At 40.2% G+C, this 24338-nt stretch overlaps 1 protein-coding gene across 4 annotated transcripts in view; it reads left to right on the forward strand.

Moving 5' to 3' along the window:
- SEMA6D (semaphorin 6D) overlaps positions 1-24338 on the forward strand; it is a 237279-nt gene that overhangs the window by 19613 nt on the left and 193328 nt on the right. For 2 of the 4 annotated variants that reach the window (XM_082769261.1, XM_082769262.1), the window contains exon 2: positions 7986-8092. The exons of the other annotated variants lie outside the window; for them this stretch is intronic. The gene's annotated coding sequence lies outside the window, so the exon portion shown is untranslated. The remainder of the gene's footprint in view (positions 1-7985; positions 8093-24338) is intronic. 4 annotated transcript variants of the gene reach the window in all.

Genomic DNA, 24338 nt, shown 5'->3' on the forward strand with positions numbered 1-24338 from the left:
TACCATGATTAATATTTGTAAAACTTAAAATACTCAAACGTCTTTCAGGATGAGAAAAAACAGGTAAGTGGCAAAATTTTCTCAGCGACACTGCCTAAGACCTCATTAAAGGCTGCAGAAACTCTTTGAGAAGGTAAACAGTCAAATGAGTCTTATGTCAACCTTGAAACCCACATTTCAGTAAAACAAAATAGCTTTTTTGTAGCCCATGTGTGAAGTGAGTTCAAAATAATTACAGAAAAGCCACTGTGCCATATATATTGATGCATGTCAAATTAATCCTTTAAACTTGATTGAGGGCTATTAAATTGTTCTGCACTTTCCAAATTGCATATTTCTTGGGGGGGGGGAGGGGAGGGGAGGGGGAAGAAGGAACATAAAGGGCTGAAACTTACTGAATATAATTAGCCATAACTTGCAGTGCTATTTATTTGCTTTTGTTCAGCCAGCTCTAATTCACTTACCACACACTTGATGATGTTACAGATGCTGAAGAAGTTTATGAGGAATTCATATATTATTGAGTGCTTGAGTGCTAAAAATTTCTGAAGCATTTAAACAAGAGGAAATGTAAGAGGAAAAAATATTCTTAGGAATCTACAAATTGGTGGGTACAGGCATCCTACACAATCAGTCGTTTAATCACCTAGTAGGTCAAGGGAGGTGATTGTCCCGCTCTACTCTGCGCTGGTGCGGCCTCACCTCGAGGACTGTGTGCAGTTCTGGGCACCACAGTATAAAAAGGACATGAAACTGTTGGAAAGTGTCCAGAGGAGGGCTACGAAGATGGTGAAAGGCCTTGAGGGGAAGACGTACGAGGAACGGCTGAGGTCACTGGGCCTGTTCAGCCTGGAGAAGAGGAGGCTGAGGGGAGACCTCATCACAGTCTACAACTTCCTCGTAAGGGGGTGTCGAGAGGCAGGAGACCTTTTCTCCATTAACACTAGTGACAGGACCCGCGGGAACGGGGTTAAGCTGAGGCAGGGGAAATTTAGGCTGGACGTCAGGAGGGGGTTCTTCACAGAGAGGGTGGTCGCACACTGGAACAGGCTCCCCAGGGAAGTGGTCACTGCACCGAGCCTGTCTGAATTTAAGAAGAGATTGGACTGTGAACTTAGGCACATGGTCTGAACTTTTGGGTAGACCTGTGCGGTGTCAAGAGTTGGACTTGATGATCCTTAAGGGTCCCTTCCAACTCAGGATATTCTATGATTCTATGATTCTAATGTTTTGAAGTTGTTTACCTGTAGAATGAAAAACTTGACACATTTTCCCAGAGACTTCAGAATTTAAGAAATAATTCTTCCTATGGTGTGGTGCTGTCCTCTTTAAAATTGATTTAAGGTGCTAGACACTGTACAGTATTTCTTCTATAAATGTAAAATCATTAACAGTTGGATATTCATATTTTGAAAGTCATACAATTCAGAAATTTCTTTATATTAACTGTGTTTAAGTGTAGAAACAAACAAGAAATCTGTAAATATGCAGAAGGTGTTCTTGAGTTTGTCATTTCAGTATTGAATTGGATGATGGACAAAAACACTTTCAGCCTTTGAGTGCGAATCTTCTGTATTGCAAGTAGGTGTGTCATAACTGTCTTGTTTTGTATATGCATGCATACACTGTACAGTCTCATGGAGAAAAGGATGAAAGTCTTATTTAGAAACTGAATGAATCCCCACTGCTTCCATACAGCAAGAATGGATGTTTAAGGATGGTAAAAAAAAGGAACCATAAGTGGAGTAGGGGAAATAAACACTATCTTCCTCTAATCTAGTGCACAGAACTGACCTTTCTCATGACTATTTAACTCACTGCAGGAATGGCTTATTTGGTCTGCAGGGCCTATGTAACCCATACTCTGGTAATCCTGGGTGAAAATACAAACAGGCAACTCCATGGACTACTTGGAAATGTAAGAATAATTTTTGCATGGGCAACTCTTGAATATTTTATCAGGCTTCCATAGCAGTTATTGATCTGCTAAAGAACTAATAAAATAATTTAGATCCTAGACTAAAATATGGAAACTGTAGTCATACGTTCTTTATGTAATAAATAGCTGCCTTTTAACATTTCCTCCTTTGCTGAAAACAAGTGTGCAATATATGACAGTTCTAACTCCTCTGCTTATAGATTACTTTTAGTACAAGCTAGTAGGTAAGCACATTCATAGATGAGGAAGGGAGTGGAATACAAAGAAGTTACATGTATATTATAGGCCAGTGGTGAACTGTGCAAAACACAGTGTAGCATCTAGACTCTTGCACACTTCATATCCTCCTTAGGAGGAAATTACACAATATACATCTAGGTAATGTCTGAAGACAGTAGGCCAAAGTCATTGTTGACATAAGCAGGTACAATTCCAGTGACATATCCATTGTGATCTGTAGCTTCAAGGCTTCATATCAACACTAAAAGGAGCTAACAAAGGCAGATGAGCAGAAAGCAGGATGGCACAAGAAATTGATTTTTGACAAGTGAAAAACTGCTCATATTGGAAGAACTTCATGTACATATTGCTTCTTTCTCTTCAGCATCATGTACAGCAATGTTCCACCATCAACTTTTCTTCAGGTGATAAATCATTTTGGCGCCTCATCCACTTACTGACTTCTGGTGTCTGTGGAAAAGGTAGCAGAGTCTCTCCCTAGTAAACCCAATTTTATCTCTCTCTGACTGTAAGAAATCATCTCTTTGTCTCAAGAAAGATTTTCTGTGTCTGAGGCAACCCTGTGAAGCCACAGGGGGGAGAAAAAAAAAAAAAAAAAAAGGAAGAAAAAAAATCTACATGCAGAAACATAATGCTGCTGTATCAAGGAATTTGCTCATCTGCCTATGCCTAAGAAGGAAGAGGCCATGGCGAGTCTCAGTCCCTCTGTCCCTCTCATCCTCCTTGTTCTCACAATAACTTGGAAACATCCAGATACTTTCAGAAACCCTTGACAAAATATGTCCCATTCTAAGGAAACATTCAGCAAACATGATTTTCAGGAAACAGTAGATCTTAGCAAAAGCATTTTGTGTGCCACAAGTAACTATGGATTTGCTGAATAAGTTCTATGATAGCTTGTTCTAGCCTGCTGTAAAAATCTGCGCTGAGGTATTACCTTTGTTAAGGAGAATAGCAAAACTAACTTCAATTGGGTCATTTTTCACATTGAATCTCTAAGATGCCAGGAAGGGAGAGAAAGAATTTCCAGGGAAAAAAAAAAAAAAGTTCATACTCAAAGCCACTACTGAACTTGGAGCTGATGGTGATTCAGTCTTGGTGTTTTAACAGTTGCTAGAGTTCTTTGGTGCCCTTTCCTCTGTGCTTTCTAGAGAATTCTTTTGAAATTGAAGGAATTGTGCCCACTCGCATGTTGTGTTTATGGTTTGAAATTAAAGTTGAGTTAAAATAACAGCTGCACAGTTCAAAACATAGTATCTTATTTGAATTATTTGAATACATTTTTTTTTTTTTTTAATTCAAGAGGTAGTTTTATTTTCTTATACCTCCAATATCTGGCAGTTGTCCTCATGCTCCCACTGTCAGTCATCATTTGCATAATCTTTGGTCTGCCATTGGAGGAGCAAATTGTTGCATTCAAGGGACAAAATGAATTTTTTGTCAGTTTTCTCATTAGGTGTAAGTAAAAAGGAATATTTTGCTAAGCAGAGCTACTAATAGGAGCTATATTAATAATACAAGATAATTTTACAGCATGACTGTGCAACCAGAACAAGCCTTTGAAAAGGTCCAAACTTATGACTGTGACTGAATAAACCCATTAATTCCTTATGCATTTTCATTCTGATTGCCTGGAATGAGAATGGAAGTATGCTACCCTTTATTATAGGGAAGGAAGAGGTGCTGTATGCAGAACACCACAGCACATATGTGGTTGCCTATAAAAACCTATGCAGACTGGGAACACCATATTTTTAGATCAGAAAATAGCGTTTACTCTGGGGTGTGTCTTTTGCTTACAGAACTTCCCTTCCTGATGTTGTTTCAGGTGTATCATGTTAAAAATGTTTAACAAATTAGAGCAAATAATTATAAATGAAGAAACATATACTATCTTTCTGCTTTCTTAAGTGCAATGGGGGGGGGAAACTGCTGAAGCATTGCATCTTTTGTTCTACTATTGATCAGGCTTACTCTTGCATATTTTTAAATGTACCATTGGAGGTGTTATTAGCAAATATATTTATATATTCTTAAGAAACACTGTTGTGAAATGTTGAAAAGTCTTTTTTTAAACTCTTTGCAGAGAAGTTCTCTGGTCTTCACTGGCATTAGGCAGTAGACCAAAAAGGATAAGTATTGCTTGTAAAAAAAATACAATAAATAAATAAGATAAATCACTGGAATCTTCTAGGAAAGAATACCAGTGGATAAAGGAACTTGTAGCTGGTTTTCTGATCCCGTAATCCTTCAGTGTTCATCTCTGACCTGCTTTAACTAAACCCATGTCTTAAATGACTTAAAATCTGTGTGTAATTGGGGTTTCTGTTGCTATTTTCTATTTGCAGCTATCTCTTCACAGTGTAATGAGAAAATAAAAATAGTCCAGCTCTATATTGCTGCTTGTAGCAATTTTACAATCATAGGAATTTGTCACTTGATCTCCCCTGCCACACCAAAACTGCAATATGTGACAGAAGAAGCTGTGTGAATGCTTGGTAGACGTGAATGAATTCGATATGGCAAGGAAATACAAGAAAAGAAAATGGAGAGCAGGAATAATTATTTTAAGGGGAGAAATGCAGTTTGGGGGAACAAAGGAAACATGAAAAGAATAAAGTTTACCACTGAGGAAGAGAAAATAAGGTGATAATTGGAAGAGATAAAGTTTTAGAAGAGATGGAGGAAGAATTCTACATTGAAACCGGTAAAGCAAGGCAACAAAAAAGTAGAGAAATTGAAAGAGGATGGTCACTTCAGTCTCTTAAGCTAATAACTTCAACATCTTCCTTTAAAGCTTCCTTTTAATGTCAAGGAAACTAAATAAGAGAATATATCAAAAAGATCTATTGTGAAAGCAGCTGACAAAAATCAGGAAATTTGGAGTTAATGTTAACACTATCTCTACTAGCTATTGTACTGCGTTGTTTTTAGGGGTGGCTTGCATTGTTGTCCTAATCTTTAATACAAGATGTATTGTGCTTTCTATCAGAAATAGGCCATAGTACCCAAATTGTTACACCAATTACTTCTCTTATCATTCCCTGTTTAGACTTTGCTTCAGGTGCTTTTAAATGAGAATTTCTGAAATCTTGAAATTAAGCCTCTAGTTATTAGACATGATCCTTCAGACCTTGCATAGGGAGTAACTCCTTTTCATTCTCTGTTTGATAGACACTTCCTTGCATAAATAATAGAATGGCCCTGAATGAATTCACATTGCCTTTTGCCTCAGGGACAACAACAAGATTGGTAGATGACTCTGAGTATGATCCTCTGTCTATTGACATTATTTTTAAACTTTTCTTCCTCAGGCTCTGGCACTGTGTATTAAATAAATGATAAACATCATACCTAACAAAGAGCTTGAGAACTGTTTGAGCTACAGAGGGTGCTTCCCAGGTCGTTGAGATGTTTGTGTATGAATTATTTGTTGGGGGAGAGGGAAGGAGGGGAAGGAAGGGTATGTTATCCTGTCCCCAATTTTCTCAAACAACTGGTACTCAGCTGTGGAGATGGATAGTATCTAGAAGCATTGTTAACTTAGGTGTGTTTAAAAAAAAAAAAAAAAAAAAGTTATAAATCAATAATTATATTGTCTGAACCATTCAGCTTGTGGCTTGATCCAAAAATGAGAGAAACTGCTGTTTTTCCAAGTAGCTGTACTTTAAGCTAGTCCTTTAAGTCCTGTCACAGCAATTTGTCCTTGTGAAGCGTGAGAGGAGTGATAGTGGTAGAACTGCTACTTGCTTTCCTGATAAACATGATACACTAAACAACAAAAAACTCTCTTAAGGCCATTTTTACTTCCTAATTTCAATTAACATAAATCAGACCAAAAAAAAAAAAAAAAAAGTGTTTTTTTTTGTTTTTTTTTTTGTTTTTTTTTTTTTTAAAAAGTGATTCCAGTATTATATGAGGGTATTATCTGTATGCAGGGTAGGGACGTCCTTATTTTTCCTTGGATGCCAAACCAATTAATATAATTTGCTCACCTGCTGCTTTTAGAGCAAAAGAGAAGCCTCAGATGAAATGGTGATAACTTCGTTGTCCTTATTCTGAAATTGATCCATTAAACTGAAGCTGTGAGAGATGGCCCATCAGGAAGGTCACTTGGAGAAGGGAAGTGCATTGACTGGTTCAGGATGATGCTTCTGGGAGAAGCAGCAATAAAAATTGAGCCATTTAGCAGAGCTGTAATGACTTCTGGGTCCAAGAGGACTGATTACTCCAAAGACTATGCCTTCCATGTTTTATTTTTCTTCTGTAAGTATTTGTTACTCTTGTGTTTTGTTTATTGTTTCTAAAAGTAGTGAGCTTTGGTAACATAAGCAGCATCCCCCCCCCCCCCCCGACAGCCCAAAAAAAGATACAGTGAGTGAAAGGGAAGTGTCAGGAGAAACCCAGCATGCCTGTGATGTGACATTTTGTCTAATATATTGCCATGTTATTCCTGCACAAGTTTGTTAATTAGTCATTAAACTAAAGTTATCCCTATGATCTTGTCCAAAATGTCACATGAATAACATCTGTTTGGAACTGACAAACTAAGAAAATAAAAACCAACACAGTGATAATGATTAACTATGTAAGCAAGGTATTAATAGATGCAGTGAACTGTGTATCCCAGTATGCTGTGATGACTTCAGTTTGGAAGCTTACACTTGAAAGTTCCTAAAGTTTTTAAGTGAGTAGACTATTGTTAATACTTTTTATTTCTCAGGGAATACTGAAGGGATGTTATAATTAAAAAGAAAATTCTAGGCTTTGTAGGCTATCTAAGGATTACTTTGTCATGGCCTTGTAGAGCATAGCAGAAGACCCATTATGTTACTCAAAATAAGATTTAGTTTAATCAGCAGCTATTTTGGTTGTTAGACTTAAATTAAATGAAGGTCAGATTTAAATAGATAGTGGTCTTTCTGACTTTAAACTTATGTAAGACAAGTATAAGTAGTACTTCTCTTAAATCAAAAGAGACATGAGAATATGGAAATTCTAAAACTGAAGAAGATATAAGTGGAATGACTATATAAAGTATTTAGCATTCCCTCGGCCTTAGTTATTCAAGCAACTGAGAAATATATCACTATCAGTGAGGAGCTCTCACAGCTGTAGGACCTGTTTGGCTGTGAACTTGAAGCGGATCGTCCCAGAGCAAAGATGGAAAAATCAGCCATTGTCCAAAAGGCATGGCAGTGATTAGGTTAAATGGGAAGTGTTCACATGAATGAAATTTTTAGCAGTAATATTTTTATGAAGGTGATTCCACAAAACTTGGAGGAGAAAAAATAAAATTTCTCTTCCTCTGTCATTGGGAAGAAACCAGCCATTAATGTCTCAAGTCTATCTGAGCACCTACCAGTCAGGTAAAATTCAGTCTACAGACAAAAAGCATTTCAACTGAGTCCATGTTGCTGAGTTTGCAATATTGTTGGTACAATGAGTTTTGACAGTTTGCTTGGGGAGGCAATAGCTTACCAGTTTTCTGCTTTCTTGTCTTGTTCTTCTTATCAGTATCTCATTAGTGTATGGTTATGTCAATATTCCCCCCATTTTATCTCCTGAAATAGCTGTTAGTTGCCGATATGCCCACCATGAATCACTGGCAATGCTGATATTCCTGCTGGCCTGTGGCATCTTGCACACAGTATCTTTCATTCTGTGGTTATGCCATGCTGGTCAAATACCTCCTTCCTTGCTCTTTGCTTGTAGGAAAGCTTTGGTCCAGCAATTCTGCTCATAAAGGAAAAACTTTGGTAGCTGATTTTTTATTTATTTGTTTGTTTGTTTGTTTTTCTTACAGAGCCTCTCAGGTCATCTTATTTCTCTAAGAAAAATGAAACTGAAATTTTGAAACTTGAAATTTTTTCAATCCATCTCATTCCTTCATTTTTGCTGGCCTATATTCAGGTGAGATACTAGCCTATTCAATTAAATTGACCAGAAGGAAAAAGCTGAAGACAGCTGTAATTCACATTTTAAGACAAGTTGGATCATGAAAACTGCTTTTGTGATTGATTATCTGTTGTAGTAGGCAGTGTCTTTATAAAGATTTTGAGATCTGCTGTTGTCGGAATAATTGAGCATTTAGTGTGTCATTGTGTATGGCAATGCCAGTCAATACCTCTTAGTACTCTCTAGACTAGACATGGAGTGCCTGGTAGGTAGACTTTAGGCACTACCTCTGCTCTTTTGGAGTTTCAGCATCATCTTCAATGAGAGCAGGATTAGGTCCTTTGTGCACAGTTGTTTTACTATTTATCAAAAGGTTTAAGTAGTCATTTGGGCATCTGGCTCCAGAAAATGGTTGTGAAATGGAAAGCTTGCAATGCAGCTCCAGTATTTCTTTCAAAGGCAGAGTCGATTTATTGTTGTGACGTACCATGCTCTTTATAAGATTACTTTGGGGCCTTAACCAACAGTTTTAAATATGTGGAAAAATTCCCGTTGACTTTAATTAGGGCTGGCTTAGTTGCACACTGAAGACTTAATTGCTGTCTGAAGTGAAAACATAATGGTGAGAGGTATTTATAACTACCAGAGATAAACTGATACTATTGGACTGATTTTACTTGTATGTCAGTAGGAAGTACAATTGTCCATATAATTCTTCTTACTGATTTTTATTACCTGCAGGTTGCTAATAAATAAAATAAACTCACATTTAAACTGTAGGATTGCGTGACTAAAGAAAAAAATGGAAAAATAATTTTTGCTGCAGTGTTATTAATGAATAAATTCAGAGTAGTAGATCCACTAGGAAGAGGAATGACACAAAGTGAATGTGCAAGTCCAAATTTTCGATTGTTGGTTGGAAACAACAAATATGAAAAATTGTCATAAAAAAAAAATGTTGCAAAACTTGTATTTGACTTGGTTTAGGAAATGTTTTTGGTTGGTAGTAAAGGTCAGATTTTATCCTGTGAGTCCAGAAGAGGAGAGATTTTCAATGCTGTTGGTTGAAAGGATCTGAAGCAGATATGTTTGTGATTGGTGCAGGTATGTTAACCTCTCCCTCATGTGCAGAGGCAACTATTCAGAGAGAAGATATGGAAGAGATAAGAAGTCCGGAGGCTGAAGTGTGGTGTTCTTATGAAAATACTGAAGGAAGGTTAGAGAACTAGAGATAGAATCAGAAGACAGAGCCAAGGAAGGGAAAGATACTGAGAAATGTACGATCAGCAGCTTAAAGCCGGGTCTTAGGGTGAAACAGGAAGCTAGTTATTGATAGTTCCTAGTTTTCATTGCTACAGAGTATGTTTGTACTTCAAGGAAAAGCTGGGTATATTAGAAAAGAGCAGTATTGATATGAGCTATTGGGAAAAATGGTCTGGGGATGGCAGCGAGATCAATGAAATAAGGTTTTGAGAAAGGGTTACTGAAGCAAATGGTGGATAAAATATGAAGAGTGGTGAAAACCTTGCATCCTGAAAAGATGAAAAACTTTCTTGTTGAAAAATGATATTATATTTTGCATGTGTTCTCTGGAGAAATCATTAGGTGTGCAAACAAGAGGGAGAAAAAGTTTCAAAAGAAAAAATATAAAAATAGCATAAAGAAGTCTAAGACTACAAACATAGCACTTTGCTGAAGCAGAAAAGTAGAGCTAGGAAGATGTCAGAGCTGAAGGGAAAAACGTTTATAGAAAGATATCAACTTGGTCGGTTATTTCCTGCCAGGAATGCCCACAGCAGCACATAAAGAGAAAGCAAATGTTGTGGATGAACTGGACCTGTAGGTTGACAAACCAGGCATTGCATTATATGCAAAGAAAAGAGAGTGGTAGTTAAGAGAACAGCCTGGAGAAAATCGAAGTTCACAGAAATAGATCTGGAAGAAAAGGGGGAAGAAAATTTTTAGAGCAGAAGAGAAGTCAGCATTGTGCATAAACTGGAAGCCATTGCACAGATGTATGAGAGGTGAGTGGGAAATGTTTTGGATGTTAACTCAGTACTTCTGTCAGAGCACTTCTAATGTAGGTATACATGTATGTTGCATGTTAACACACAAAATAGAGAATATGAAGTGTAAAATCAGAGGCACTTTTATGGGACCAAAATGTAGTTGTGTATTATAGTGAAGGTGTATTTATTTAATACCTGTTGGCTATATAAAATTGCTTTTAGACTGTTTTTATGATTCTTCATAAAACAAAGACTTATTAAATTTACTTAGCAGCTGTGGGGTAAGGCAAAAATGAAATAAGCTGTGCTTCATTTTTGTTGTGGGTTTTTTTGTTTGTGTTTGTTTGTTTGTGTTTTTTTGTTTGTTTGTGGTTTTTTGTTTGTTTGTGGTTTTTTGTTTGTTTGTGGTTTTTTGTTTGTTTGTGGTTTTTTGTTTGTTTTTATTACTATTTTTTTCCACTCTAAAGCAGCCTTTGGTAATTCTCCATCTTTTATTTCAAGCAGATGAGACTCAAACAGTGATTATGTTTAACATCGTTGGAAACTTTTGATCATATTTAGCTATCATGAATTGTAGTAGGAAGTATCCTGGAGGCCAGATTGTGACCTAATTCAATGCAGGTTTAGGAAATGAGATCTGCTGTCTGGGTTGGATGTGGCTGCAGTGGTAATTAAGGCACTGAGAGGTGGCACAGTTTCTCTTTTATTGTGTGACATGGAGAGTGTGCCATACTGAGGAGTGATAATGAGAAGGGAACTGTACCAACCGAATTACTGCTGTTGAGCCTTGCAAAAATAATAGAATCTTAAATAATAGGTTGTTGAACTGTCACTGTTTGGATCCTGCACAGGGATTTTGAACACAAATGGCTGCATTGACAGGACAAAGAAACATATATTTTTTAATTGATAGGTCTCAGAATGTTTTTATTCAGCCTCAAGAGTGTCTCATCCAACTTCCCTTTTTTCCTCCTTGCTCCCATTTAAGTCATTCCAGGTTCTTTTTCTTTACTCAAAACAGTTAGCAAGACTATAAACTATAGTTTGTGTACAGGGAACATGCCACTATTTTTGATGTTGGGGGGGGGAAAAAAAATATTTCCTTTCATTTGTTTCAGTGATTTCTTAATTCCCTTCAGCTTTATTTGCTGACAGTAGCTTTGCTCTCACCGCTCTTGAAAACAATACATTTTCAGTTGAACTTTTCCATGCTGATGACTGTAGTTGCTGGTGTTTGCCTCAGTCCAGTGATACATGTATGGGAGCTGATGCCTGCAGCCATCTGGGGGGCAGCATCACTGTGGTAAAGGCACAGGCAGCCTCTTCTAGCCACACCTGCCTGTATCATTGTATTTTCCCTTTCCTTCTCCTCTTTTTTTTTTTTTCCTTTTCCTCTCCTCCTATTTTCCCTTTCCTTCTCCTCTCTTTTTGCTTCTGAAGACCACATCTTCTTGTCACTTGCAATAATTTCTTGTATTGTGAATTTCTTGTATTGTGAATTTTTGGACTATGCTTATTTTTTTTCCTCATTTTTTTCCTTATTTTTTTTTCCTCACTTGTCCTACTGTAGTAGGCTAGTAAACATATCTTCTGGTTGCCAATTTCAGGCGCTCTTTTCTAGAGTAATGACCAGAATATATACTCTATATACTAATATATACTCTAGCATCTAACATTACTGTACAAGTATTGGAGGATTTTTTGGTGAATTTTTTTTTAGGATAAACTAGTCATTTCTGCCTATCTAATGAAGAAGTTGAGATTTAAAGAGCTTTTCTTCAGTTGCTGTGACTGATAAAGCAGTATAAAATTGATATTCTACCTTTTCCAAAAGGTGTAGTATTCAATAAAAAATATATATATTTTTTAAGTTTATACATTAATTTGCCTTCCTACATATTATTATATTTGAAAAAATAAGGGTACACCTTATAGCAGCCTTCCAGTACTTGCAGGGGGCCTACAGGAAAGATGGGAAGAGACTCTTTGTCAGGAATTGTAGTTATAGAACTAGGGCTAATGGTTTTGAACTGACAGCAGGGATTGTAACTACATGATTTTTAAGGTCCCTTCCAACCCAAACCATTCTGTGATTCTATGAGTATAAATAGGGACTGGTGTTTTCAGAGGAACAAACATAGTCAAACTATGCACTAAAGAGGAATTATTTGGAACAAGATGCCTGATGGGTACTTTTCAGCATTGCTATCCATGTAAAAGTTTTTGTTGTTGTTGTTGTTTGTTGTTGTTTATTTGTTTTCTGTAGAGTTTTGGAATCCTTATTGTACCTTGAATGCTGAAGCACTTACCATTCTCAGTAAACTTTATTCTGGGGCTATGACTTACCTTTATGGTAAATTTTGACTATTTCAACATACCTTAATTTTGGATACCTACGAGGTATTCCTGAAAATTTCAATTTCAGTCTCTTATTGGAGTCGTAGCTTAAACCTCAGGTAAGTTAAGCATTTTTCTTTTTCATTTATGATCTGTACCTTCTGAAAGAAAACAAATATTTCATTTGTGTGATATTTTTTCTGACTGTATAAAAGGCAAGATTTTTGTACCATGCTTATCCTCTCCTGCCTAAGTTGAAGTCTACATATAGTAGTACTTGACTAACTTGACAACTGTGCACATGTTAAATGCATGCTTTCTTCAAATACAAAGCAAGATTCTAATTTTCAAAATTTCAATTGGTGAAGATTTTGACTGTTTCATTCTTCCAATCAAGGGAAAATTGTAATAACTGTATTTACTTTCTTGGTGGACTCTGTTCAAATGTTGCTCTGAGATGCAGGGCATCAGAAACCTGAACCATCCTCTAGTCACTGTTACTGCTCCAACATTGTCAACCACACTGAAATCAAGTCTGTTTTCCTAAGACTTGGAGAAGGTTCATGGAAAAGCTGCCTGTGAAAAGAAACTGGGGATAGTAAAATGTATTCTGCATTGTTACATTTAAATTGAACTTTTTGCTATATTCCATTAATTATGATATAAACCTTCCAACATTTGTACATGTAAGTAACTGCTTATTTGAGCAAATGTGGATATTGTGGCATTTGTGGATATACTGGCAAGAACAATTATTAGACATTACAGAGACTTTACAGAATTGTGGTGCAGATCTTGTTACCTTTGTTTAGAACTTTCAGGTTACTGTAATGTAGTATGTGGCTTAGCTTAATATATGCTAATTGAGTTTTGGATTCTTGCATTCTTCTTAGGGGTTAATCTTTTCCAGATATGAGTGAGCACCCCTCATCCTGGAAAAGATTTATCACAGGACAAGTTCAAAACTTTGTAACCCAATTTTCTGTTCTAAACACTTGGCTATTTGGTTCTTGACACATAAAGCTTGAGGGGCAAATATAAAGGCACTGAATAATGGCCTTCAGATCCTGAAACAAATAATTCTAAAGACTGTCTAACTAAAACAAAAATAGGATTTTAGGACTGAGTGAACATTTCGTTCTGGCAGCATATAATTCAGAAAGGGTACCTGTGGGAAAGAAACAACGGCCATGAAATGGAGGCAGAAAGAAACCAAGGAGTGGAGGGAGTCAGCCAGTGGGGAGCTGGGAGGGTGATGAAGTACTTGATTATAGCAAAACATTTGAAGATAGGGCTGTATTAGTAGCATAATGTCTCTATATGTATGCAGCCTTCACACCAAATATTATGTATAACCTATTAAAAGTGGGAGAGCGAGAGAGCTTATAGAATGCCCAGCAGAAATCCATCTAGAAATTCAGGCAGTGAAGAAACAATCATCTGGAAATTGCCTGATATAAGAGAGATTAAAGAAAAATGTTTTTTTTCAAAGGAAACAGGATTTGTTTTTCTCTCTATATAGGCCCATTATGCAGAAAAAGAGATGAACCTTAGTTCCAATAAGGAGTAATAACCAAGCTGGCTCACACTGGGCTCTTTCTCCTCACCCATGTATCAGCTGGCTGTAACCAGCCGAGCTATGGGTGCACAATCAACAAAAGACGTTATCCTCCCAGGACCGTGAACGTTCAGAAAGATCGACATGTTCATTTCAAAATTGATAAGAGCACTCTCCTTGTAAGCATGGCAGTTACTTCTGGTCTTTAGAGTTTAAAAAGATGAAATTCAGTCATGGCAATATTGGTAGTTGGTTTATGTGGTACTGTAAATGCAAAGGTCTGAAAATTCTATCAGCTGTATCAGTCAGTATACTGTCTTGTCAATGTAGTGTAAAAACAATATTTTACACTGAAAGAATCTGTGCAAATAGTGCATTTCTATTCAACAAGTCATATCAGCTACAGATGCATTTTCACCCCTCTACTTCTGAGGTCTTTGTAGAGGGAGAGTATGTATCTAGTCTTCATTATGCCAGATGCTTCTGAACATGCAAAATAGGGCAATGCCTCTCTCTTGTATGTTTCCCAGAATAGTCGTTGGTAGCTGCTTTGCCTTTCCAAGTTCACCTCTCAGCCTTTTCAGTTGATGCCTTTAATAACACTAAAGATGGTGGGGTTTTAATTGTATCATTTGGGGATGAAGCGGCTGCTCAGTGTTACTGAGGGCCCAGTGGGTCTGCTGAATATGATGTTGATGAGAGTGGAAGAAACTGATTTGTTTTCCCTGGTTTAGCTTCATTTTGAGACCTAGCAATTAGCGGGTGGGGAAAGGAGGCTGGGGAGTAGCGAGGGGCAGAGAGAGCTCACCTTGTTAGCTAGTTCCATCTGAGTGTTTTTGAGGGGCAGTAGATACGGAACTGTATATGGTCTGGATGTGTAAACCTAGATTTCTACAGGGATTCTGCTCTGTTTCATGCCCTATCTATCTATCCATATTTTTTTTTTTTTAATGTAAATAGTAATAAACTAAATGAGAAGTAATGGCAAAAATGGAAGGTAGGAGATATAATATGGTAGCAGTATGGAAAGCAAACATTAATCCTGGTGGTTTTTTGAATCCTGTGACCTTTTGGTGCTTTAAATGTGCTTTATAATTGCAGTGACATAAGTTTCTTCCTTATCTCTAGAAAGAATAGGATAAAGTTGCCAATGCATATGCATATTCATGTAAATTAATATAAATATTAAACATTCTCAATTGAAATGGTAGCTGAAGTATAGCATGGCCTACTGAACTCCAGCCACACTTCTCTTTGGAAGGTATCACTTGAGATTGAGGGGTGGGGTATCTCCTTAAAAATAATGTGACTGTTGTGGGGTTTTTTTCACACAGTTTAGGCAGGGATCTGAAATATCATGAGCTGCAAAACATGTATGTAAATACATCAAACCATGTTGAATCCCATTCCCTCACAACACTTCAAGTAGATCAAAATTCATCTTGATTGTGCATACCAAAGTCGCAATCAATGTCAGCGGATTTTGGATGCCTGAAGTATGCAGGGACAAATTCCCATATAATTTTCCCATGCATATTGACATATTCCCATAATATTAACAGCTCTGACATTACTGGTTGCAGAGAAAATGATAAAATGCAAGTTTTTATTCAGTCTTTAGTTTCTAATTTAATTCCTTTAGAAGCTGTGACTTCTGGTTGCTAATATATTGAAGTTGATAGTCAGTAGCTGTCTTGCCTAATCAAACTAATCAAGTTTGATTTGCAACAATTTACATTATAAATTTGACATTATAAATAAAAGCTTTTGTCAGATCTGAATGGGGTCTTTCACTTTCAGGAAGAAATATTCTGAACAAAAAAATTAACGTACGTAGGCTCTTGGCTGTACATTAAAACCAAGGAGGATCCCAATAAAACTTTTCCTTTTTATAGCATAGAAAACCTAGTAGCTGCATAGCCACATAATCTGTATTCAGTGTAATTTGTTGAAACCTGAGAGGGCGAAATAAAAAGAAAATCTTAGAGAAAATGTTAATTGGAAAACAATTTATGTGTTCCTATGTAGTTTACAGCAAGATATGAAATCCAGAGCTACTTACAATATTTTAATGAGCATGCCCTTTTAGAACAGAATAATAGATTGCTTTGGTAGCATTTTACCAACATGCAAGACGTATGAGAGGAAGTACTCCCTTTTGTTTAACGGATGAGTAAATAGTGCAGTAAATATCTACACAAACCATCATCAGATGTAACTTATAAACTTGTGGCAGACAATTATTTTTACAGTTTAACACCTTCGTTTTTCTATTAATACATATGAACCTAGCAAATTATAAAGAAGCTCAACTATGAGGAAGGGGGAGAAAGATGAAAATGGGAAAAAAAAAATATTCTTTTTTGCCCCTAAGTAGTAATGAGAAATCAAATAGCAAGAAATGAGAGACACTGTAGTCCTTTGACTAAAAGTTTCACAAATCATGAGCAATCATCTGACTGGTAGAAACATTTATTCTTAGGTGTTCTCTAAAGTATCACAGTCTAAACAATTTTAAATTGATGTTTACAAGCCATTGCTGACTGTCATACTGCATGTCTGTGCCAGGCCAGGAGGGGAAGGGGCACAGCATGCCCAATAGTCATGCAGCGGTTACTTAACTGAAGCTGATCTGGCCAACAGAAGTAACCCAGCAATGGGTGATGTGTGAGCACTGAGGAGCCCTGCAGGACAGGAGCTCCCGTAGTGGGTGATTTAAGTCTTTCAGAGCCTCCTGTAGTCCACAGGGAAGACACATGGTGTCCTGGACATCAAAATGTTCTGCAGTGTGGGCATAGGAGTGCCCAGGCTAGGATCTGGGGAGTGCTGGCAAGATTCTAACTTTCCAGACTAGCTTTGTTGTTACACATTGTTGCATAGAAATAAAACTTGCCATGGTTGGGAACTGGTACTAATTTGTGCTCGCTTTGCACGGAGAGATTCTCTGCAATGTATCCTACACTAAGATTTCCAGCTCAATAGCATTCGTAAATACCATTGGAATTGGTTCAAGGGCAGAATTGGTTGAGCAGTCAACAGTGAAAGGAGAGCCCTGTGCCTTGAACCATGAGGAATAAAACTAAATGAAAGCGGTCCCTCAGGTCCCCAGCATACGAGCTGAATTACAGAAGTCACAAAACGGTATTTTTTCTATTTTTCAATGTAATTATTTTATTTACTTTCAGAGCATAAATTTCTAAGGAGAGCTGAATATAGACAAAATTATTTTTCCTTGCTGTGGAAACAAAGCTGTGTTTTATTTTCCAAGAAAGGCAGACACATAGTGGTATTGTGGAAACTTAAAGCTACTTTTATAAAACTAATCACCACTAACATATGAATATCCAACCTCTGAAGGCTGCATTTACCCAAATTAAAGAGCAAATGGTGGAGGTTGAGTTTTCTATTCAGTGCAGTTTTGATTTCTTTGGGATATGTATCTTTAGCAATAAGAATCAGGTTGATCAGCACAGCCAAGAAACAACAGGTTCTTCAGTTTTATCAGCAGGAGAGCTTTGTTATGGCCAATGACTTCAAAAATATCTCAGGAGATGGGATTAATCAGGGGAAATGAAACTAGTTAAACTGAGATTTAATGAGGTTCAGGTAAATCAAAGACAGGAAATTATTTTATTCTTTCAGATTATGTAGCAGTTTTGTTCATGTAATATAGAATTGGAAAGAAACATCACTCATTTGAATAACCTTGTGTTCTCTAAAAAGGTCTGCTTTTATGTTGTGACGTATTAGTTAACAAAAGCAATCATGCAAAAAATAAAGTACATTAATGCTAGCCAGATAACTTCTTATTGTGTACAGCTGTACAGGAAACAAATATAAAGTTAATGTTTAAATTTATCAGATATTTTCCATTAACTCTCTATTTAACAACTGATAAGCTATTGTATGTAATATCCAATCTCCTAAAGTCTTAATGATCATGGATATGCACAGTAAGAGATTAGCATAAAATTAACACTGATGCAGCTATTAAAGAATCTCAAAAGATTCTGATATCCTGGTAGGTAAATTGGGCTGCAGAATATATCTGAGCTTTATCAAATTCCCCAGGCTAGCTGAGTTAAAGCATACTTACGTTCGCCTGGGGTGTAGTCCCATACTTCTACCTGTTTATTACTTTGTACTAATCTTCACATTAAATAAAATAATTTATGAAGCTGTAGGGGACATGCTCCCAGCTGATACATCTTGTAGGATCAATCCTCAAAAAGGGTGCAAGTTGCAGAATAAGTCCTGGGCAGGAGGTACTAAGCGCTTTCACAGCCACATTAGGAAGTTTGTTGTGGTTGTTGTTGTTTTAGCACAATGTTCTTTGTGTAGCAGGGAGAATCAGGAGGCCAGTGGTGTTGTGTTGTCATTTTGGTTTGGTTTTGTTTTTAAACTTTCTGAAGGTTGAGCTTCTTGCAAAGGTACCCAACAGATGCATTGTATATCACGTTGAGGGTATCTGGGTATATTACAGCTTGTTCACAGAATCACAGAATTTCTAGGTTGGAAGAGACCTCAAGATCATCGAGTCCAACCTCTGACCTAAAACTAACAGTCCCCACTAAACCATATCCCTAAGCTCTACATCTAAACGTCTTTTGAAGACTTCCAGGGATGGTGACTCCACCACTTCCCTGGGCAGCCTGTTCCAGTGCCTCACAACCCTTTCAGTAAAGAAGTTCTTCCTAACATCTAACCTAAAACTCCCCTGGTGCAACTTAAGCCCATTCCCCCTCCTCCTGTCACCAGGCACGTGGGAGAACAGACCAACCCCCACCTCGCTACAGCCTCCCTTGAGGTACCTATAGAGAGCGATAAGGTCGCCCCTGAGCCTCCTCTTCTCCAGGCTGAACAAGCCCAGCTCCCCCAGCCGCTCCTCGTAGGACTTGTTCTCCAGGCCCCTCACCAGCTTCGTCACCCTTCTCTGCACCCGCTCAAGCGCCTCGATGTCCTTCTTGTAGCGAGGGGCCCAAAACTGAACACAGTACTCGAGGTGCGGCCTCACCAGAGCTGAGTACAGGGGGGCGATCACCTCCCTAGCCCTGCTGGCCACACTGTTTCTGATACAAGCCAGGATGCCGTTGGCCTTCTTGGCCACCTGAGCACACTGCTGGCTCATATTCAGCCGACTATCAACCATCACTCCCAGGTCCTTCTCTGCCTGGCAGCTTTCCAACCATTCCTCTCCCAGTCTGTAGCTCTGCTTGGGGTTATTGCGCCCCAGGTGCAGGACCCGGCACTTGGCCTTGTTGAACTTCATGCAGTTGACCTCAGCCCATCGGTGCAGCCTATCTAGATCCTCCTGCAGAGCTTTCCTACCCTCAAGCAGATCGACACACGCACCTAACTTGGTGTCATCTGCGAACTTACTGAGGGTGCACTCGATGCCCTCGTCCAGATCATCGATGAAGATATTAAAGAGGACCGGCCCCAGCACCGAGCCCTGGGGGACGCCACTAGTGACTGGCCTCCAACTGGACTTGGCTCCATTCACCACGACTCTTTGGGCCCGGCTATCCAGCCAGTTTCTAACCCAACGAAGCGTGCGCCAGTCCAAGCCAAGAGCAGCCAGTTTCTTGAGGAGAATGCTGTGGGAAACAGTGTCAAAAGCCTTGCTGAAGTCAAGGTAGACCACATCCACAGCCTTTCCCTCATCCACCCAGCGCGTCACTTTGTCATAGAAGGAGATCAGGTTCGTCAAGCAGGATCTGCCTTTCATAAACCCATGCTGACTGGGCCTGATCGCCTGCTTGCCCTGCAAGTGCTGCGTGATGACTCTCAAGAGGATCTGCTCCATGAGCTTCCCTGGCACTGACGTCAAACTGACAGGCCTGTAGTTTCCCGGGTCTGCCCTCCGGCCCTTCTTGTAGATGGGCGTCACATTTGCTAGCCGCCAGTCAACTGGGACCTCCCCCAATTGCCAGGACTGCTGATAAATGATGGACAGTGGCTTGGCCAGCTCCTCTGCCAGTTCTCTCAGTATCCTTGGGTGGATCCCATCCGGCCCCATCGACTTGTGCACATCCAAGTGCCTTACCAGGTCACCAACCAGTTCTTCGTGGATGGTGAGGGCCACCTCCTGCTCCCCATCCCCTTCCACCAGCTCAGGGTACTGGGTATCCAGAGAACAACCGGTATTGCCGCTAAAGACTGAGGCAAAGAAGGCATTGAGCACCTCCGCCTTTTCCTCATCTCTTGTAACTAAGTTTCCCCCCGCATCCAGTAAAGGATGGAGATTCTCCTTAGTCCTCCTTTTTGTGTTGATGTATTTATAGAAACGTTTTTTGTTATCTTTAACGGCAGTAGCCAGATTGAGCTCCAGATGAGCTTTGGCCTTCCTAATTTTGTCCCTGCACAGCCTCGCTACATCCTTTAAGTCCTCCCTAGTGGCCTGCCCACTTCTCCAAAGATTATAAACCCTCTTTTTTCTCCTAAGATCAAGCCACAATTCTCTGTTGAGCCAGGCTGGTCTTCTTCCCCGCCAGCTCGTCTTTGAGTACGTGGGAACAGACCATTCCTGCGCCACTAAGATTTCCCTCTTGAAGAGCGCCCAGCCTTCCTGGACCCCTCTGCCCTTCAGAACCACCTCCCAAGGGACTCTACCAACCAGTGTCCTGAGCAGCTCAAAGTCAGCCCTCCGAAAGTCCAATACAGCGGTTTTACTGGTCCCCTTCCTGGCCTCGCCAAGAATAGTGAAATCCACCATTGCGTGGTCACTCTGCCCAAGACAGCTCCCAACAATCACATCCTCTACCAGTCCTTCTCTGTTTGTGAAGAGAAGGTCTAGCAGGGCGCCACCCCTGGTAGGCTCAATAACCAGCTGCGTCAGGAAGCTATCTTCCATGCTCTTCAGAAACCTCCTAGACTGCTTTCTCTGGGCTGTGTTGTGCTTCCAGGATATGTCAGGGAAGTTGAAGTCCCCCACGAGTACAAGAGCTGACGATTTTGCAACTTCTGTCAGCTGCCTGTAGAACTCCTCATCAGTCTCCTCATCCTGGTTCAGCGGTCTATAGCAGACCCCGACCAGGACACTATCCTTGTTGTCCCTGCCGATCCTAACCCAAAGGGACTCAACCTTGTCATTCCCAGCCTCGAGTTCTACAACCTCGAAAGACTCTCTAATATAGAGAGCCACACCACCACCCCTTCTGTGCTGCCTGTCCCTTCTGAAGAGCTTATAGCCAGGCATTGCAGCACTCCTGTCATGAGACTGGTCCCACCACGTCTCCGTAATGGCAACCAAGTCGTAGCCTGCCTGCTGCACGATGGCTTCCAGCTCCTCCTGTTTGTTACCCATGCTGCGTGCATTGGTGTAGATGCACTTCAGCTGGGCCTTATCCCCCGGCCTTGCCATTGCTCCCCCTGGCACAGCCCCAACAATCCTAGCTTCAGCCCCATCCCCCTTCCTACCTAGTTTGAAGCCCTCTCAATGAGCCCTGCCAGCTCCTGGCCCAGGATCCTTTTTCCCCTAAAAGATAGGGACCCGTCTGTGGCCATCAGGCCAGGTGCTGAGTAAAGCGCCCCATGATCAAAAAACCCAAGATTTCTGCGTTGGCACCAGCCCCGGAGCCACGTGTTTAACAGGTGGGCTTTCCGTGTCCTCTCTGTACCCCTCCCTGCCACCGTAGGGATGGATGAAAACACCACCTGCACTCCTGCTCCATCCACTAACCGACCCAGCCCCCTAAAGTCTCATTTGATAGCCTTCAGGCTTCTCTCTTCAATGTTGTCACTGCCCGCCTGGACTATCAAAAGAGGATAATAATCAGAGGGGCGTACCAGGTTGGGAAGCTTCCTGGCAACGTCCCTGACCCTGGCCCCAGGGAGGCAGCAAACCTCCCTACCGGTAGGGTCAGGCCGACAAATAGGCCCTCTGTTCCCCTAAGAACAGAGTCTCCAACAACAATAACCCTCCTGTCTTTCTTGATGGAGGCAGTCCTGAGGCGTGGAGTCGACCTCCTCGCCCTAGGCATCCTCCTGGGAACACTTGCTACCTCTTCCTCAGCTACTGGTCTGTCGAGCTCCAGGGCCTCAAACCTGTTGTGTAAGGGCACCTGGAAAAGTGAGGCTGGAAGGGGAGGGCATCGCCTGCGATGTCGAGCAGGGACCTGTTTCCATTCCTCCTCAACTCCCAGATTCCCTCCCTCTGCCCCCATTTGAGGAGTCTCACCTCGGTACCTCCCCTTGAGGCCCTGCAGGGAGTTACTCCACAAGTCCATCTCTCGCTCACACTCCCTGATGGCCCTCAACCTCTCCACCTCCTCCTTGAGCTCCACCACCATGCGGACCAGGTCATCCACCTGCTCGCACCTCACGCACACGGTTTCTCTGCCTCCCGCCGATGGCAGCAACAGGCTCAGACACTCCCTGCATCCGGTGACCTGAACTGCGGCATTTTTTAAGGGGTAGTCGGTCTGCGTGTGTACCGACTTCCTGGAGAGCGCACCGTGCCTGGTGGAGACCATTATCACCTAGCTAACGGCTGTCGTTAAGGAGGTGTTCGTGTGGGCGGGGGGAGCGCTCTGCCCTTCCTGCTCGCCCTGCCTGCGCGAACTTCCGCGCTAACTGCCGCGCCACTCCCTTCTGACGCGCCACGCCCTGTTTGCCCGCCCTGGTCGCTCGCGCTCCCTAGGGGCTGCTTTTGAACGGCTGGGGAGGGGGCGCTGCTGGCTCCGCCTTCGCCTCGTCAGCCTCCCTCACGAGGGCCGCCGGGTCCTGGCGGCTCCCTCAAGTAGGCTCGATGCCGGAAAAATCAGCCCTGCCTGGCCTGATCCCCCGCTCCGCTGCAGAACGCTTCTGCCCCGGAGCCGATCGCCTCTGCAAAAAATTGTTGATTTCTGGTATTTACTATTAATCTGTCTTTTTAATATAAGAAACAAATTAATTATTTTGTGATAATGTCCTGTTTACAGTGATTTCCCTCAACCCCGCTCTTGTCACAGCGTCATGCTGAATTGCAGCTCTTTTATGTTTCCTCACTTGACTAAATGCTTCAATTTTTAAGATATCTAACGAGACTTCCAAGGAGCCAAGCATATTTTTAAAAGAATTTGTTAGCCCTATGGGAATCTTCTCACCGAAATGAAATATTTCTATGATGAAGCAAGCTCTTTAAATAGTCTGAAATTAATTCTGAATCTTTTTAGAGCCAGAATTTGGGATGATGTGTTTTCTTTCATATTCCTCCCCCATCCCTTCAAACTGCCTCACTTGGTCCTACTGGATACAACTTCCTGCTACTTGCAAAGCAGTAATTATTCTAATTACACTTCAGCATTTAAAGCCATCTTCTTGAATATGATTTACAAGAATTGCATAAGAGATCTATATACAATGACACGCTTGTTTGGCCTGAAGCATTTTATGTTCTTCAGCTTAATCAGAATTCTTATGATGAGTAGAGAAGTTCTAATGAGTTTCTGCTTGAGTCTCTGCCTGAAGATGTATTGAGAATTGTACTTGGCTAGTTGTTGTTTTTTGGTTGCTTTGTTTGTTTGTTTGTTTGTTTGTGTGTGTGTGTGTTGTTTTTTTTTTTTCCTCTATGAACAGCTAGGATGGTCAAGCAATCCTTTATTACTCTGACTTGCTATGAGGTGTTCATTGCAATCACGAGCTCACAATCGTCACCAGTGTGAGCAGCTGTTTACACTAGTTGAAAAGGTAAAAATAAGGAAATATTGAGTGGAATCTAAAAATAACAGGCAGATACACTGATATGGATCAACATCAACACGTGAATCTTTTTTACTAGAGGAGAATTTGAACAAAAATGCAAAAGGGAATCTGTGAAAAGCATTGAAGGACTTCAACCTTCTTTTGATATCTCACAGGTGGAACTTGGGTAGTAAGATGAGAAGCAGAACCATTTCACTCTTCTCATCCAAAAATGAGTGGTGGGACAAGATATGGCAGTAATTTGATTTACGTCTATCTGGAGTTTTGTTGTCAGTCCCAAGATTAGTGTCAACTTTGTTCTTGATTTGTATCTTGGAAAGTTGGCCAATGACACAGATAACATGCATGCATGGTAAGCAGATATTCCAAGACAATATGGTAATGAGTGTGATTTAGAGAGCTATTACTCTCTGTCTGCATGATCATGACAATGTGCATAATGATTTAAATTATAAACCCATTCCAAAACACACCAGTTGTTGATAGAATGCTTTCCATGTGAAATATTTTTATGTGACTTTCCTAAGCTCCCAAACTATAATTCCTGCAGTAATTCTGAGGCACAATGCTAACTGCGGTGCAATACTAACAGAAAAGGATGATCTTTAAAAGCTGATTAATGTTTACCCTTCAGAATTCTCATGAAAATATCTAACATATATCCCAATGCTGT

The sequence above is a fragment of the Aythya marila genome, assembly GCF_965140915.1.
Source record: "Aythya marila genome assembly, chromosome: 11".
In the NCBI taxonomy this organism is placed as follows: domain Eukaryota; kingdom Metazoa; phylum Chordata; class Aves; order Anseriformes; family Anatidae; genus Aythya; species Aythya marila.